This window comes from Aethalodelphis obliquidens, unplaced genomic scaffold (assembly GCF_003676395.1).
Source record: "Aethalodelphis obliquidens isolate GAN/ISIS:26980383/991018 unplaced genomic scaffold, ASM367639v1 scaffold7, whole genome shotgun sequence".
Taxonomy (NCBI): Eukaryota; Metazoa; Chordata; class Mammalia; order Artiodactyla; family Delphinidae; genus Aethalodelphis; species Aethalodelphis obliquidens.
In genome coordinates this window covers 49347762-49364104 of record NW_020837951.1, presented here as the reverse complement: position 1 = coordinate 49364104, position 16343 = coordinate 49347762, and the positions used below count along the sequence as shown (strand labels likewise).

The 16343-nt window shown below is 42.6% G+C and overlaps 1 protein-coding gene across 3 annotated transcripts in view; it reads right to left on the bottom strand.

Annotated features, from left to right (window-relative positions):
* The window catches only part of APBA1 (amyloid beta precursor protein binding family A member 1), a 236225-nt gene that overhangs the window by 154727 nt on the left and 65155 nt on the right, over positions 1 to 16343 (bottom strand). The window lies entirely within an intron of this gene.

The following is a 16343-nucleotide window of genomic DNA, read 5'->3' as shown; positions in this document are numbered from 1 at the left end:
CCAGCATTTTCAAATTGGGCCAGTTTCTGGACCATCCACTGATGTCTACGCCTACCTTGTCACTTCATGATGGAACCCTGCCACAGTGACTGATGGGCCCATGAACTTTGCTGTTCCCTTGGAGCTCCTGAACCCTTATTGAGGCTGCTCACCAGGATTTCTGCTGCGGCAAGCATTTGGGGACATCACGCAACACCCCACCCACACATCATAACCATTACAAAGACCAATCAATATACTTCTAGGACTTGGCCACTGCAGTAGTTAACTCCAAGCACCAAGTGGTTATATCCAGATTGACAACTGGAGTCTTCTTGCTACTGCCTGCTTAGAATTAGCCCAGAATCAGAACTCTCTATATGATGCTCTGAATGTTTGTACACCTCCATTATCAAAGTTTCTATTTGGATATTTATCTGATTATTTGACTAATGTCTATCTCCTCTACTTGACTGTACTCCCTCAGCTTTGAAACTCACCCTATCACACGATAAATTGGCCACTACACCTCACTGCTTCAGTCATTCAGAAGTCTCTGAGTCCCTTAGCTTCATTCCTTGGGTTCTGTGATGTCCCTGCCAGCACAATCCTGGGTGATTCCAATATACAGGCAGATGATCCTAATAATACCATGACTCCAAGTTCTTCTCCTCCAACGATCTTGTTCTCACATTCAGCCACTCCGTCTTACCCTCCATCTTATCATGAGCTTTAACTGCATCCTCTGCAACCTCAGCAGAGGTGGGGTGATATAGGGCAAGTCCTCATTGCTCATGATAACCTACAACTCAAAATACTTATTTTTTTTTAACTGGAATGAAGCCACTTAGGTTTATCCTTAGTCAACAAAAAATTCAGGCTAAAGTGAGACAGATCAAAGAACTAAGACCTTTCACATTCTTTCACAAATAGTTGTGGCTGTGAACAATACGCTTCTGGTAGAGGCCATTGCTGCCAGAGGTAATTTAAGAAGAAAAATCTTTCCAAAAACATGGCCCCTTAATCCTGAGATAGGTTAATTTGGGAAGTATTTAGAATTGTACAGTGTAGGTCGATAAATCCTAGGAGCACTTGTAGTGGATGCTTTATTTTTTTGCCTTTGGCATCTATTCACCCGACATCCCTTAAGAGCCCTTTCCTTTCCACCTCTCCCTCAGTCTTGATCAACTGAGGTTCAGCTGTCCCCCTGATCTCCCAAATCCAGGGATGGAGAACACAATATTCCTCTAAGATCACATTCCCCTGGTCACAGTAATTGGTTGCGTGATGGGAAGGTGACCCACTTGGAATTGGTGAGACTTCTGCTGGGGTTTCTAGGAAAGATTCTTACTCTTTACCACTGTAGGTGGCAAGATGTGGAGCTTCTGCATCCATCTTACTTCAGTGAGAGGACAGCCTATCTGAGAATGTGGCCAAACTGAAGGAGAGTCCAGAGATGAAGAAAGGACAAAAGGGTGCTGGTGTCACTGAGTGTCCTGACAAAACCACACACTTGGACCCTCAGTTCCTGAGCTGTGGCAGTCAACAACATGTGTTCCCATACTGTTCCTCTTCCTGAGCACACGAGAAAACTATATTTCTCAGCCTCCCTTGAAGGGAGGTTGGGTCTATGAGACTGAACTCTGGTTAAAGGAATATGCACAGAAGTGACATAAGCCATCTCCAAGCCCTTTTCCTCCCAATCCTATAAGATCCTCCAGGACTTTTCCCCCTTCTGTAGCACTCTCGGAGATGTTGCAGGTGGTACGAAACAGAGCACTGTGATATAAGAAACTGGATGGGAGTGAGGTGGCAAGCACTGTCAGGGAAGACCTCTTTGTGGAAAAGATATTTGAACAGAGACCTGATATGCAAATGTAAGCAAGCAATGAAGCTACTCGGGGGAGGAGAGGAAGAAAGTACATTCCCAACAGGTAAAATAGCTAGTGCAAAGGCTCTAAGGCAAGAAATGACTTGCCATACTGGAGGAACAGAAAAGTGGTTAATGTCTTTGGAGCTTAGTGACAGCAAGAGAATGAAAGCATCCAATAGTCTAGGTTGGATAGGCAGGGCCCAGTGGTCAAGGCAAGAGATGACGGTGCCTTGGACCAGAGTGGTAGCAATGGAGCTAAAAAAGGAAATGGGCAAATTCATGATATTTTTTGGAAGTAACACACACAAAACTTGTTGGGTAGTTGGAAATGAAGGATGAGAAAAAGGGAGGTCTCCTAAGTCTTTGGCTTGAGCAACTGGTTAGATGGTGATGTCATTTAGTCAGATGGTGAGATAAGAAAAGAACCATTTTGGGGTGGAATGTAATCAGGATTTCCATTTTTGGACATGTTAAGTTTGATCTTCCTGTTAAAGATTCATGTGAAGATATCAATATAGACATCAGAGCTTAGATGTCAGAGCTTAGTTCCTCTAAACCACAATGATGATGATGATGGTGGTGGTACTGATAGCAGCTACTATTTACTAAGCATGTACTATATGCCAGGCATTATGTGAGGTGCTATACATAGACCATCTCTCATAATCTCACCACATCCCTCTAAGCTAGGACTTGCATTTTACAGACGAGGAAACTGAAGCTCAGACTTGGTAAAGCACCTTGTCAACAGTGACATGGCTACTAACTAAACCAGGAGTAGAGTTCTACCTTAGGTGGCCTGAGACCTTGTCACAAAGTGTGCTGTATCTCCTGAACTAGAATATAAGGTGCTTGGGGAAGGACAGTATCTTTTCATTCTTTACATTCCTGAAGCACTTTGTCCTCACAAGATGCTCAATCAATATTTGTTGCTCAATTCCATCCCTCATGGGAAAAGACCAAATGGCATAAGGCAAGGCCCAAACAAGAAGTCGTCCCCTCCTGTTCTCTGTTCTCTTCTCTTTTACCTCCCTGTTCCTTAGCTCCCTGTAACAAGGGGCTTCTGACCCATTGGTCCATCTTCCTATTTCACAAGCATTTAGAACACTCCACAGAAGGGTGTGTACAGTACGCTGTGACAAGTTTGGAGCATGAAGTCACCCCAAACACGGGCTGGGGCGGGTGGCGCTTAGCACACAGCTTCCACTCAGTAGCTCATATAGGCCATGGTTTTCAATCGGGCCTTTCAAGCTGTTACAGCAGTCTTCAGTCCATTAAAACTAAAACTCATTCTGTACCCCCGCACCCCGCCAAACCCAGGTGGCTTCCAAAAGGCTGAAATCATAAGCAGGAAAGACTGAGATCCTGATTGAATCAGATTCAAGCAATTCAAACTAGGATTGGCTTTTCTATTTCTGCCTGGCCAAATGCTTTAGTTCAATCTTCCACTTGATGAAATAGGGAATGAATAATTTAATACACTTAGTACAGCCTCCACCTACAGTTTTAAGAGAAATGGGGTTACTGAACCCACAGTGAAGACCACACTTCTTCTCAGTAGAGGATCACAAGGAAGTGGTTTGTCAGGACAGCCCAGCGGTGAGGCTCATGCTGTCTCTCCCCTGGATGGCCCTCTCACCTTTTCCTCCCTGGACTCACCCTTGCTGTAAGCCTCAGCTCTAATGGTACCCCCTGTAGCACTCCTAGGGTGGCTCAAGTCCTCTTCACTGTGTTCCTACCCCTGTGTTCATTCCTGTCTTAATTTCTGAAAAATGACAAGATGTGCTATCAAGCTCACTCTCCCTCCCAGACATGGACCACGTCTTACCCACCTTATAAACCCCAGTTCAGTGGGATACAGTGAGGTTCACGAAATAGCTGTTGAATTGAACGGTGAACAGACTGGCATTGTGTTGCCAGAGGAAGAGGAATCTGTGGACACAGGAGACCCTCGTGCTAGTCCTGGCCTTGGGTCAACTCTCTGTGTGCTGTGGGGTAAGTCCCTTACTCTCTCTGGGCCTGTCTGTTCCATCAGCCAAAATAATGGGGCTGGACCAGCTTAGCTCCAAAGGCCCCGACACTCTGGCACTGAGTGATCTGTGTGCACAGATGGGAAAGCAACTAAGGATAATGTATTCATGCAGGCTGGCTCTACAAGGCCCTCACCATTAATCACAATTCTCCAGTCTAACAAAATCCTCCCCAAATGATCTCTAAAGGATGTTGCACACAATGAAGGAGAAATAATCACCCTCAATTTCCACACAGAGAATCGTGTTTTAATATCTATTAATTGTGTCAGTCTTTTTCAGGCCAAGTGCAAACACTGCCCTTCTCCTGGCTTCTGCCCATCCCAAAGGCACACCCCCTGCTTCTCTAGGGTGGGGATGGGCAGGAGACACACCCGGATACCAATGCAAGCGGGGTCCTGCTCCCTGGCATGCACTGCACACAGCTGAACAGCATATTTTAATCCCCAGATCTGGTTCCAAGCTCAATATTAAGACCAAAGTCCTAAAGGAATGCTGGGGGCTTTCAGCAGAAAGTTTTTGGCCGAGCAAATCTGAACAGATCCATGAAGAAAATTCTTTCCCATTGTTGCCATGACTCCAGGAGGGCCCCTGAACCCCTGTCTCAAATTGTGAGAGAAGATGAAAAATTGCATGTGATGCTTCCCCAGTGAGGCCAAGGCAGGGCTCTGGGCAGACAGAATGCACTGCCTATTAGGCTCCATTTTCCTAAATGCTTTCAAGATAGAGCTTCAGATTTGAAGTCCTGATGTTTCCCAATACTGCATTTCCCCCCTCCCTTCACACGCCTTTCTTCTTTCCTTCTCTTAATTCTATATCTTTTTTGTATTTTTATCCTGTGGATTCCTGAATCCACAGTTAATATAAAAACCTCCCAGTAAAATAACATTTTATATTTTCAAATATAAGTGACCCACAAATATTCTTAAATGTCTCGATGTATAAAATGTCCAGTCTCTTCAATTAAGTGCAACCCCTCAAAGCCAAGGGCCATGCCTGCCACTTATTTTGAATGCCTAACACACAAGCCATCAGCAATATTTGCCTTGTGGCCCAGTGTCAATAAGCCGGGTCCTCAGCCCATGCTCACATTTCCTAACTGCCTTTGACAGGATAGGTGTTTTTTGTTTTTGTTTTTTTGTGGTACGCGGGCCTCTCACTGCTGTGGCTGCGGAGCACAGGCTCCAGACGCGCAGGCTCAGCGGCCATGGCTCACGGGCCCAGCCGCTCCGCGGCATGTGGGATCTTCCCAGACCTGGGCACGAACCCATGTCCCCTGCATCGGCAGGCGGACTCCCAACCACTGCGCCACCAGGGAAGCCCAGGATAGGTGTTTCTAATGATAGTGACCAGTCCTCACCTTACTTTATCATTGCTGATAGCAATTTCACAGAATGTGTTCTAAGTTACATTTTCTTGCTTGAAGAGTGATTTCTTTTTTTGTAGATACATTTATCGTTTTCAATAATTACAAAGCCACTTATCTAAATTACCCCATTAGAATGCTGAACAGGAAACTAAAGCTCCTCCACATCCTGAAGTCACAATATTTTATGACAGCTTCATTCTTATGGATCCACAAAGCATATATCATTTTTGTGCCAAAGAACATGGTTTCTCATATAAGCTCTTCTTCATTTGTTAAGACTAAAATTGTCCTGAACCTGAAAACTGAACTGTAAATATGACTATAGTCCATCAATTTGGGCCTGAGGTCTTCTACATACATAGGAATGGTAGGTCAGTTTACCACATTGAATGAAGTAAAATGATAAAGTCTTCTGCAACCAAGAAGGGTTATAAAAAGCCATATGAGAAACTTACTAGTCATTCAAATACTGCAGAGTTATTATCACTGTTATAAGACCATAACTGTTGGCATTGCAGTGTCTCTCCCTCATAAGAAAGTATTTTCTGAAGATAATGCATTTAAAATACAAAGCCAAGAATCTGCATTTCTATTACATTTAAAAAAATTATCCATTGAAGTCAAACAGCAAACTATAGTTCTTTCTTCTTATCACAATATTTGGAGAATGATATAAATACACCTGCTCTTATCTTTTTCTAGTCATTTATAATCTCTGGGAAGCATGATCGTTTTTCTTCTAGAGTTGCTTTTTAAATCAGCAACAACACTGTCATGCATATATGATATGGGGTTGCTTTGATAGGAAAAACGCAGCGTGTGGTATCTCACTTGTTCAGTTCTCATCCAATTATCACAAGGAAAATATTCAAGTAATTATAACCGTGAGAATTATCAATCATCAGTGAGAGATGAGAAAGAACACAAAGGAGACCCTAAGAGAGTGAGGAGTAGAGGTTCATGTGTAATCAGAGAACAGATGTAATATGTGTTCCAGGAAATTACAGGAGGTTAACATTCCAAGCACACGCCTGAAGCAGAAGCATTATTTTTATGCACCAGTTTAGAAAACAGTGGAGCAGAATACAAAGGTTTGACCATTTGCTGAAAGGAAATTTCAAATGAGGTCAATTCTTTCACACTCCTATTGGCTCCAATGAAAGCCAAAGTAGATAAGAGGGTTAGGATTAAAGAAAAAAACATATTAACCAAGTAAATAAAATAACGAATTTACTTCTGAAAACGGAAACCTTTTGTTTCATCAGCTCTTTTCATCCTTGAAGGATTCATTACTTATGAAAAGAAATTTTGTTTAGTGAAGCTCTTTTAAATGACTTCCCTTAAATGACTTTCATGCCCTTGATTACCCAACTCTTATTTAACTTTCTATAGTTTCCAAGTTGGGCGGAATGTGTTTTTTTAATTAATTAATAATTAATTAATTAATGGCTGCATTGGGTCTTCATTGCTGCTCGTGGGCTTTCTCTAGTTGCAGAGAGCTGGGCTACTCTTCATTGCGGTGCACGGGCTTCTTGTTGTGGTGGCTTCTCTTGTTGCGGAGCACAGGCTCTAGGCGTGCAGGCTTCAGTAGTTGTGGCATGTGGGCTCAGCAGTTGTGGCTCGCGGGCTCTAGAGCGCAGGCTCAGTAGTTGCGGCACATGGGCTTAGTTGCTCCGTGGCATATGGGATCTTCCCGGACCAGGGCTCGAACTCGTGTCCCCTGAATTGGCAGGCGGATTCTTAACCACTGCACTACCAGGGAAGCCCCAGAATGTGTTTTTATTGCATCTGTGCAAAACAGAGGTGTTGGCTCTTCTGGTGTTAGATTCCATAGATGTTCTTTATTTATGTAGAGGAAGTCTCTCCTCCCCTCGGCTTATCATACCCGTGAGCTGGGTCACAAGCTCTGGGTCTTCTCCCTGTTGGTTCTGCCCATCTTTTCCCATTGTAAACAGCCTCTGGGATTAGCTGTGCTGTATCATGACTGCAACAATGGACAAAGGTAGTGCTTCTCCAATTTTAACGTGCCTAAAATTACCTGGGGTCAGGGTGGGTAGGGGGTGGTCTTTAAAACACTGATTCTGATCCAGTAGGTTTGGGTGGGGCCCAAGACCCTACATTTGTTAAGTTCCCAGGTGATGCTACTGCTGATTCACACACAACACTGAGTCACAAGGAACCAGGGTGTACAATCAGGTTCTCAGGTTGATCTCGGAGAGGCAGCAGTGAATGGTGGCGTGAAGTGAGATCTTAATTCCCTGCCTAGGAATTGAACCTGGGTAGCGTGGATGAAAACCAGGAATCCTGGCCACCAGACCCCCTGGCTCTGGCTCCCAGTGAAAAATGCATTTCTCACGGAGGCAAAAACTGTAAAAACAGGTACAAAGTTTATTATTAGGGACATAGCACAACAACAAGTGGGAGAGCACACAGAGAAACAGTTTGTTTAGTTAAGATAGAAGCAGGGCAGAGATGCACACCCGGAGAGAAAGGGTGTGGGCATCCCCCTAACGAGGAGGAGTGCAGTAAAGAGGCGGTTAAGTCATTTACATCGGGCAGTTCTTCCGGTCTTTGTTTAATTATCCGGTTCCTTTTTCCACACCTGACCTGTCCTAGAACCCTCCCAAACATGCATGCGAAACTTTTTTCCAAGATGGATTTCAGCCTAGAGGCCTTTGGGACAGTCTTAGCATCCCATATCATGGGGTGGTGCCCCCTCCTTTTTGACCCCCCAAGGAGCCTTTCTGCGCTTGTGCAATGTTTTCCTTGCCCCCAGGATGGGAAATGTATGACCTCTTGATCTTTTAACAGGGTTTAGCCCCTCTCTGTCCCTGCTATAAAAGAGTCCAATGTCCGGTTATCTACCCTATTCTGTTGTTGTTGTTTTTTTTTTTTTTTTTTTTTTGCGGTACGAGGGCCTCTCACTGTCGTGACCTCTCCCGTTGCGGAGCACAGGCTCCGGACGCGCAGGCTCAGTGGCCATGGCTCACGGGCCCAGCCGCTCCGCGGCATGTGGGATCTTCCCGGACCGGGGCACGAACCCGTGTCCCCTGCATCAGCAGGCAGACTCTCAACCACTGCGCCACCAGGGAAGCCCTGTTGTTTCTTATATTGAAGTGCTGATCTCAAAATATAGACAGGAGTCTGGTCATAAATATGTAGTCCAGAGCCCGTTTGTCTCTTGCCTCAGGAAATGTAAACAGGGGGCTGGTAATGAATGTCTGGCCTGGAGCCCATCTTCTTCTCACCCCAGGAAGTGTGAACAGGAGGTCAACTGTAAATGTCTAGCTTGGAGCCCATCTACCTCCTGCCTCAAGGTGAGCCAAAATGTCAAACCAGCCGTTGGACAAACAGTCTTCCTTATCTATCTGTATTACTATTTAATCACCATGAAAGAGGTTATTAAATGAAAAGTAAACCAAGGAATGTGAGAGGAATCAGGGAGTGAGAGAAGAGAAGAATGACATAAAATTATTTGGATGAGATTATGGAGGCAAGGGTGGTTGTGGTGAATATAATACAATTGGGCAGAGTAATATGGTAAGATATTATTATGATATGATTGGGAATTATAATAATACACAATAACAAAACAATTGGGGATTGCTGGTGAACAAAACACTAATAGGAAAGGCTTATCCAACTGACAGCACAAAAAGTTCTGAAATGCTTTCCAACCTAACATTTTCAGCTCTTTTCTGATGAATAGGCATTACCCCAAACAATCATAAAATACTTTCAGGTGGGGAAACAGAGCACTGCTTTAGAGCCTGACAAGAGGCCAGAATCACACTCTGCTGTTACTAGTTAGACAAGTTACCTCTCTGGACATAAATTTCCTCATCTGTCAAATGGGATATTAACAGCTACGATTTAATTCTAAGAATTAAATGAGAAATGTGGTATGAAGTACTTAATACAAAGCCTGGCACAAAGTAAGCACTCAACTCATGACAACTATTATAAACATTATTAATAATACAATCTAGGTTCTACAATCACATATTGTTAGAGTTCACCCTTGAGGTGATGATCTAGGCAATGAGGTGATGAACTTTGTACAAAACCTGCCACTGAGTGTCCAGGTAATGTCTGCAATGTTGCCTTTTGGCCTGAGGTCTAATACTAAACACCACACAGGCAGTAGGTCAAAGAAATACTTAGCTAATATAAAATATTTTCAATACATATTAAATATTTTCAGTAAGTACTTAAATAATTAAATACTTAATATTTTAAATCTCCTTTCTTTTCTCTTCTAGTTTGGTTTCCTTGGGAATCTGTACCTATGGGGAACTTCAAAGCGTACTAACAAAAATTGACTTTGTTCCCAACTTCTGCCTTCCTGCTTACTACTAGAATCATATTTTGTTAGAATGGCAAAGACCTCTGAGATTATCTAGTCCAACCTGTTCTCCAGTGCTTGGGGCTATGTCACTCTTTCAAGACATATTTAAGGGGACCTCTAATTCATATGCCATTTTATGTCCACTGGCAGCAGTCTGAGGGTAGCCCCATGTTTCCCAGGCAATAAAGGGAATGGGCTGGATGATAACTGCTTCCTTCATTATCAAGTGTAGTTTTTGTTTATTCATCAGTTCCCAGATTATTTCCAGACAGTTAAATTGCTAAAAGTTCACCAGCCTATGGCTAAATCCAGCCATATCCACACTGAGGTTAGACACTCTGGGTCCACTGGGCTGGTGTTACAGAGTGATAACAGGACGCCTAAGGAGATATCCTAAGGTGAGCTCAACAATTAGAGTGGTCTGAGGGATGGCTCTCTTTACCTCCCAGAATCTAAGCTTGGGAAGAGATCTTAAGGTCATACATACCGGTTTTTAGACTATGTCAATTCATCATTGGAATTGCCTCAGAGCTCTGGTAGAAAGGAAGGAAAGCTCAGCCAGGGGGACTCTGGACACCTCCACCCAATCGGAACTACTTCCTTTTTATCTATTTATATGTTGGGGTTCTGCTGACAATTGTTTAAACTACTGATGTGGAACTTCTTTATTTTCCAGGCATCTAAATCCTTTCATCAAATTCATCTCTGTATTCGTTACAATGAGGTTTAGCTACAAGTAACTGAGACCCAATGTAATAGTGCATGAACAAGGTGTAAGTTTATTTCTTTCACCTAAAAATTCAGATTATGGATGGCAAGATAGCACCAGTTATGTGAAACTAGACAGCTTTAAGCTTTCTGAGCCACTTTCCAAATGTGTTTTCCTTATCCTCATGGTTCAAGCTGGAGTTCCAGCCATCACATCCACGTACCAAGCAGGTTAGAAAGAAGAGTACATGCCATTGGTTAAGAACACCCCGCAGAAGATGCATTCTGTCTACATCTCGTTGGCTAGCACTGCCATGCTGGCTGTACATAGCTGCAAATGAGGCTGGGAAACATGGCCTTCCCTATTCTGGCCATACGTCCAACTAAATATTGGGAATTCTATACGTCTAGAAATAGAAAGAGAGATTGATGGAAAAAATCTCTCTTCCATCACAATCTATCTTCAGCCCAGTTAGCTGTTTCAAGCTTGAAATATCTGATTTTCTCCTTCGATCTTCCTAGAGCTAGCGGATTAGAAGGGGTTTTGAAGACACCTTGAAAAGTGACAGCTGAAATAGCAGTGACTGCTGAATTACATGCAGCAGCTCAGACTCATTTAGTGGAGGAGCAAATCAATAATTACAGTGAAACACAGACCTGGTCATATAGAGGGAAAATTAAATTATGTTTGGCACATTCTGCTTAAAGCATGGAAGGACAGATACACAATGGAAAGATTCCCATTAACATGGTTAAAAGTTTTGAACGACATTTAAAGTCATGAGCTTCAGCACCTAGAAAATCTACCTGATGCAGCAGCATTTCTCACTCTCTGAGTGTCCCAGGCCTTAATGGAAGCTTTGGGGTGGAAAGGGCCCTGGGGAAGTGCAGGGAATCTGGCTCCCCTCGAGGTCCCTGCCCTTTGAACAGGGCCTGGCACCTAGTGTGTGCTGAATGAGTATCTGCTAAATTAATAAATGGATGGATGAGGCTGGGGGCCTAAGACTCAGCTCAGCGTTGGGGCCTTCAAGATGACAGGGTTCTTGTAAGAACTAGGAGCAAGAGTCAACGGGCAGGTGAGGGAAAGGAGTCCATGTATCCAGAGTGGCCTTGGACCTATAGTGCACTGAGAAACAGGTTTCAAGTCACAGTGGACAGTGAAGAAGGATGCTTAAAAGCCCAAAGATCAAGCTTTCTACCATGCTTTTATTTCAAGTTTGATTTTAGTTGATATTCCATTCATTGTTAGGGTTATTATTACTGCATTTTATAACTGTTTTAACACTTCTTCAAAAATTAGTCTAAACCAGTCACCAAAAGAAAATGTTACATGATTCCACTTATAGGAGGTACCTAGAGTACTCAAATTCATAGAGACAGAAAGTAGAATGGTGGCTGCCAACAGATGGGGTGGGAGGGAGAGGGCAAGAGTTGTTTAATGGGTACAGAGCTTCAGTTTGGTTACATGAAGTTCTGGAGATGGATGGTGGTGACAGTTGCACAACATTGTGGATGTACTTAATGCCACTCAACTGTACACTTAAAAACGGTTAAAATAGTGAATTTTATGTTACGTATATTTTGTCGCAATTAAAAAATTAGTCTCAATATGAATTGCATATCTAGGAGAACTGCATTTCATTCCAAGTGTCAGTATTTTGAAAAGTATTTTAGCCATTGCCTATAACAACTTTGCAAACATTACAAATGGTTTTAAAGCATTTCCTAAAACTCACCCACCATAGGCAGGGTCCCCCCCAGGTCCCATGGAGCTCCTCTCACAACATCTTTGGTGCAGTTCCTAACTGACTCACCAAACCAACTTCACATCATTCAGCAACTTACACCCTCACGTATTTCCTCCAACACCAAACCATCACCAGCACTCTTGAACCAGCTTGCCAGAGCTTGATAATCTGTAAACTCCCACTATCAACTTGGTATCTACCTGAGGTGGAGAGGGTATAGAACTTGCACCAGATTCTCTAAGGTGGTGGTTCTCAACATGTGGTCCCCGGACAGCAGCATCAGCATCACCTGGGAATGTATTAGAAATGCAAATTCTCAGGCCCTGCCCAGATCTCCTGAATCAGAGACTCTGGGCATGAGGTCCACCCAAAGGTCTGTGGTTTCTTAAGTCTCTAGGGGATTCTGAAGCATGCTGAAGTTTGAGACCCACTGCTCTAAGGGGTCTGTGACCTCCAAAATGTTAAGAACCAGCATGTTCACTAGAAGGGTGAGCACACTCAGAAGGCCAAAGTGTTTCTTTTCTGGGGCTTCATGAGTTTTTTATAAGACTGACCCAATATAGGTCAGAGGTTCACTCTGCCTGTGGTATTTCTGCAAACATCTCATTGGATTACAGCCTTCACGTCCCCCAGGAAACAAGACCAAATCTGCCCACACTGACCTGCTGGTTTTTGTCAGGGGAGCAGTAGCTGTGATCCCCCTTCCTATCTGATCTGTTGACTCCCTGGTAAGGACCAGGGAAAGGGAATATTTCACCACTGTGGCTACCTCAGAAACCAGGACTTGTTTCCCCCAATTTTCTGCCTTCTTCACAGAAGCTCAAAGAAGGACAGGAAGAGTGCAGGCTGTGGTTACCTACAATTTCCACTGACTGTGGTTAAGGTGATTCTGTAGAGACAGTCCCAGGTTTGGGGGTTGGAAGACCTCAGTTTGGGTCTGTTTCTCTCTTACTAGCCATGTGACCCTGGGCCTTAGCTTCTTCATCTGTAACATGGGGGTGGCAGGGTTCTTCGGGAGTTTGAGAAGAGGTAAGTGAAAGCCCCTTATGAGAAAGCAGCCCCAGGTCACAGTCTGAATCCAGCTCTACTACGTGTCAGCTCTGCATGACTTCAAAATAGGGATATCAACCCATCTTCCATCTCAGAGTATTGTTGTGAGGATTCAATGAGACAATATAAATAAAGGGCACAGCATACTTCCTAAACATGGTAAAAAAAATGAAATGTTTAGTAAGAGTAATAGTACTAGTAGAAGTAAAGCCTAGAGTATATCAGGTATCCTTAGTATAATTTTAGAGCACAAAAAGAAACAACTGATAACAATATAACAGTATGTACAGCAGAGTCAGATATTTTAACAACAAAAGAGATGCAAGCTACTGAGCTCATTAGTTTAATGTGAACAAGACAGAATATTCACCTTGCAGGAAATATTTCAAACGCAAAAAGTTAATGTATTCTAAACCCAAACAGTCTTAAACTCCTGTTTTGATCAGGAGGTCAGTTTCTCTGAATGTAGTTCTTCAGACAGAATAAAGATGATACTACTTAATATTCATGTAACAGTAAACACTCTTTTAACTAATTTCATATCCGATACCTCAGAGAAAAGATGATACAAGAAAATCAGCTCAAGTATAGGAAGGTTTGTTTTTTTTTTTTTTTTAAGAATTTGACATGACCTTGTGCTAAAGAGGGTATAAAACCATCCTCACCTCCACAACCTGCATTTGCTGACTTGAATGATTCTATAACAACCCGTTGGCAACTAGTAAGTGGCTGAATTACATGAATTCTGATAAATCCTTCCTGATTAGTTGTTACCATACAGCCAAATGTTTTGGGTGATGACATTAATCTGTTTTGACAGATTTTGCTCTCTGAAGAGTAACAGATTCTCAGGGACGTTAAACTGACTTAACGAGAGCATAGAATAAAAGAGTTGGAAAGATTTGAACTGAAACTGCCTCTGACAGAGGTCTCTCTCCCCCAATATTAAAAAAGTATTTTAAAAACATCACACTGCAGTGCTCTTTGGTAGTGCTAGAATCAAACAATCTCAGCAGACAGGCAGTTACTCTTATCTCTGATTCTTCACAAACAAAACTACTTTCCCAGAGAGACCCTACTACATTTTCCAAAGTGTGTTCCAATTCCCTGTAATCCCAGATGATGCTCAGACACCACAGTAAGCCCTAAACTTCCTAAACTCAAATGTTTTTAGCCATATAACTACTAAGCCATATGACCAGTGACACACACACACACACACACACACACACACACACACACACACACACCATGCTTAGAGAGAAACACTTACTTAGGCTATTTTGGTAGAGAAAAACAATCATTCATTCATCCAAAAGATACATTTATGAAGCACCTACTATGTGTAAAGCATATCATTCATTCACTCTCTTTGCAATATAAAAAACTGATATAGTTAACATGCTATAAATCAATCTTTTTAAAACGCACAATTCAGTGGTTTTTAGTGTGTTCACAAGGTTGTGCAACCATCACCACTATCTAATTCCAGCACATTTTCATCACCCCGAAAAGAAACCACACACCCATTAGCAGTCACTCCCATTTCTCTCCCCTGACCCCAGTCCCTGGCACAAACTAATCTAATTTCTGTCCCTGTGTCATTCATTCATTCATTACTATTTTTGAGCGCCTTCTCAGCACCAGGTGCTGTTTTAGGCATAAGGAGACAGATTGGTGAACAAAAACAGGCCACGAGTCTCCTCTAAATGGAGATTTTCTTCTAGTGACTACATTCATTTCACCAAATTAAAAGTGAGAAGAAAATACATGCAAGAAAATAGAATATTCTCGGTCTGATAAACAAAAAAGATAATCCAAACACACACACACACCCCCCAAGCATGCACACCGTGAAAATATGCAAAACAGATTCAAACATTTTTTTCTATCAATGACTTTTTCTAGGAAACTGATGTGTGGAAATTTCCCCTTCTTTCCTCTTCCTGGTCCTCTGGGAGGGTTGCAAGGATCAAACCAAATAGCTTAACAGCAAGCAGCAGGAAGTGAAGCACAGCCTTGGCCATGGCCAAGTTGGACAGCTGGTTCCAGAACACACAGAGGTCTTTCCTCCTCTTGTGTCCATGTGCCTTACACCACAAACCACCATCTGAGCCCAGTCACTGGCTTGAGACCTCAAATAATAAGCTTCTGACAAAGGTAAGATTATCATCCAAAATAGCAGGTTCCAACCTTAATTTCGGAGCCCCACCCAGGCAATTAGACGTTTCTTTTTTTTTTTTTAGGCAGGACACAATGAAGCAACTTCACTTTTCATTTTTGAAGAATATGTTTAGGTTCTAGAAGTTCACTGTAACAGGATTTGCAGGATTTGACTTCCTGGATGTGGAATGTCCTGATCAGCTCACATTTCAAAATGTTTTGCTGAAGCTCAGACAATCACTGCTCCAAACTGAACAATCACTACCATTTCTATGATAATTTTGCTGTTATCCGTAAGAGAGTTGCTACTAACAAGTACATGCATATCACCGTATCTTTCTACATAAACACTTCCCAATTGTGTAAACTCAAACATAGATCTATAGTTAGGAGTAAGTGAAGAAACAGAATTAGTGATTAAACTGAGTCTGTGAAGCAACTTCTTTGTTTGGATCTAGTAAGACCATAAAGCCAAAGTGTTTTGTGTAACTTTAGTGACCTTCCAATTTATCATCCAAATGAGATACTTTTGAGAGTGAAAGGGGGCACCTTTAATAAGCTGAGACAGGAGACACAAGCCTGGATAGTGCCAGACAACTGGGGAGAGACGTATGGCCACCCTGTGTATGGGCATCACGCCACATCCTAACAGAGAACCACCTCCCCAGTTCTGCCCTGGAGCCTAAAATCTGGAAGGGGAGATCAGATACTCTATATTACATAGCAGAAAATGCTAATTATTATGAAGATATAATCTCTTATGATTCCTCTTTAATGTTTCTCGAATAGGCTAAAGTCTTCCTGAATACGAAAACTGTTTTAAAACAAGTCTTGCAATGCTGTACAAGGGAATTTATAATGAGGACAGGTCCAAAATAAATGAGTGATGAGTATAATTCAGAAGAAGGTTATAGGTCGACATTCCTGCATGTGTGTATACGTGTGTGCACAAACACGTGTACACGTGGGTAAGTGGAGAGGCATGGCAAGGAAAAAGAAGTCAGTGTAAACGTTTTCTTCTAAAATAATTAATGAGAAATACTTACAATCATGACAACCCAGTCATAACTAACAT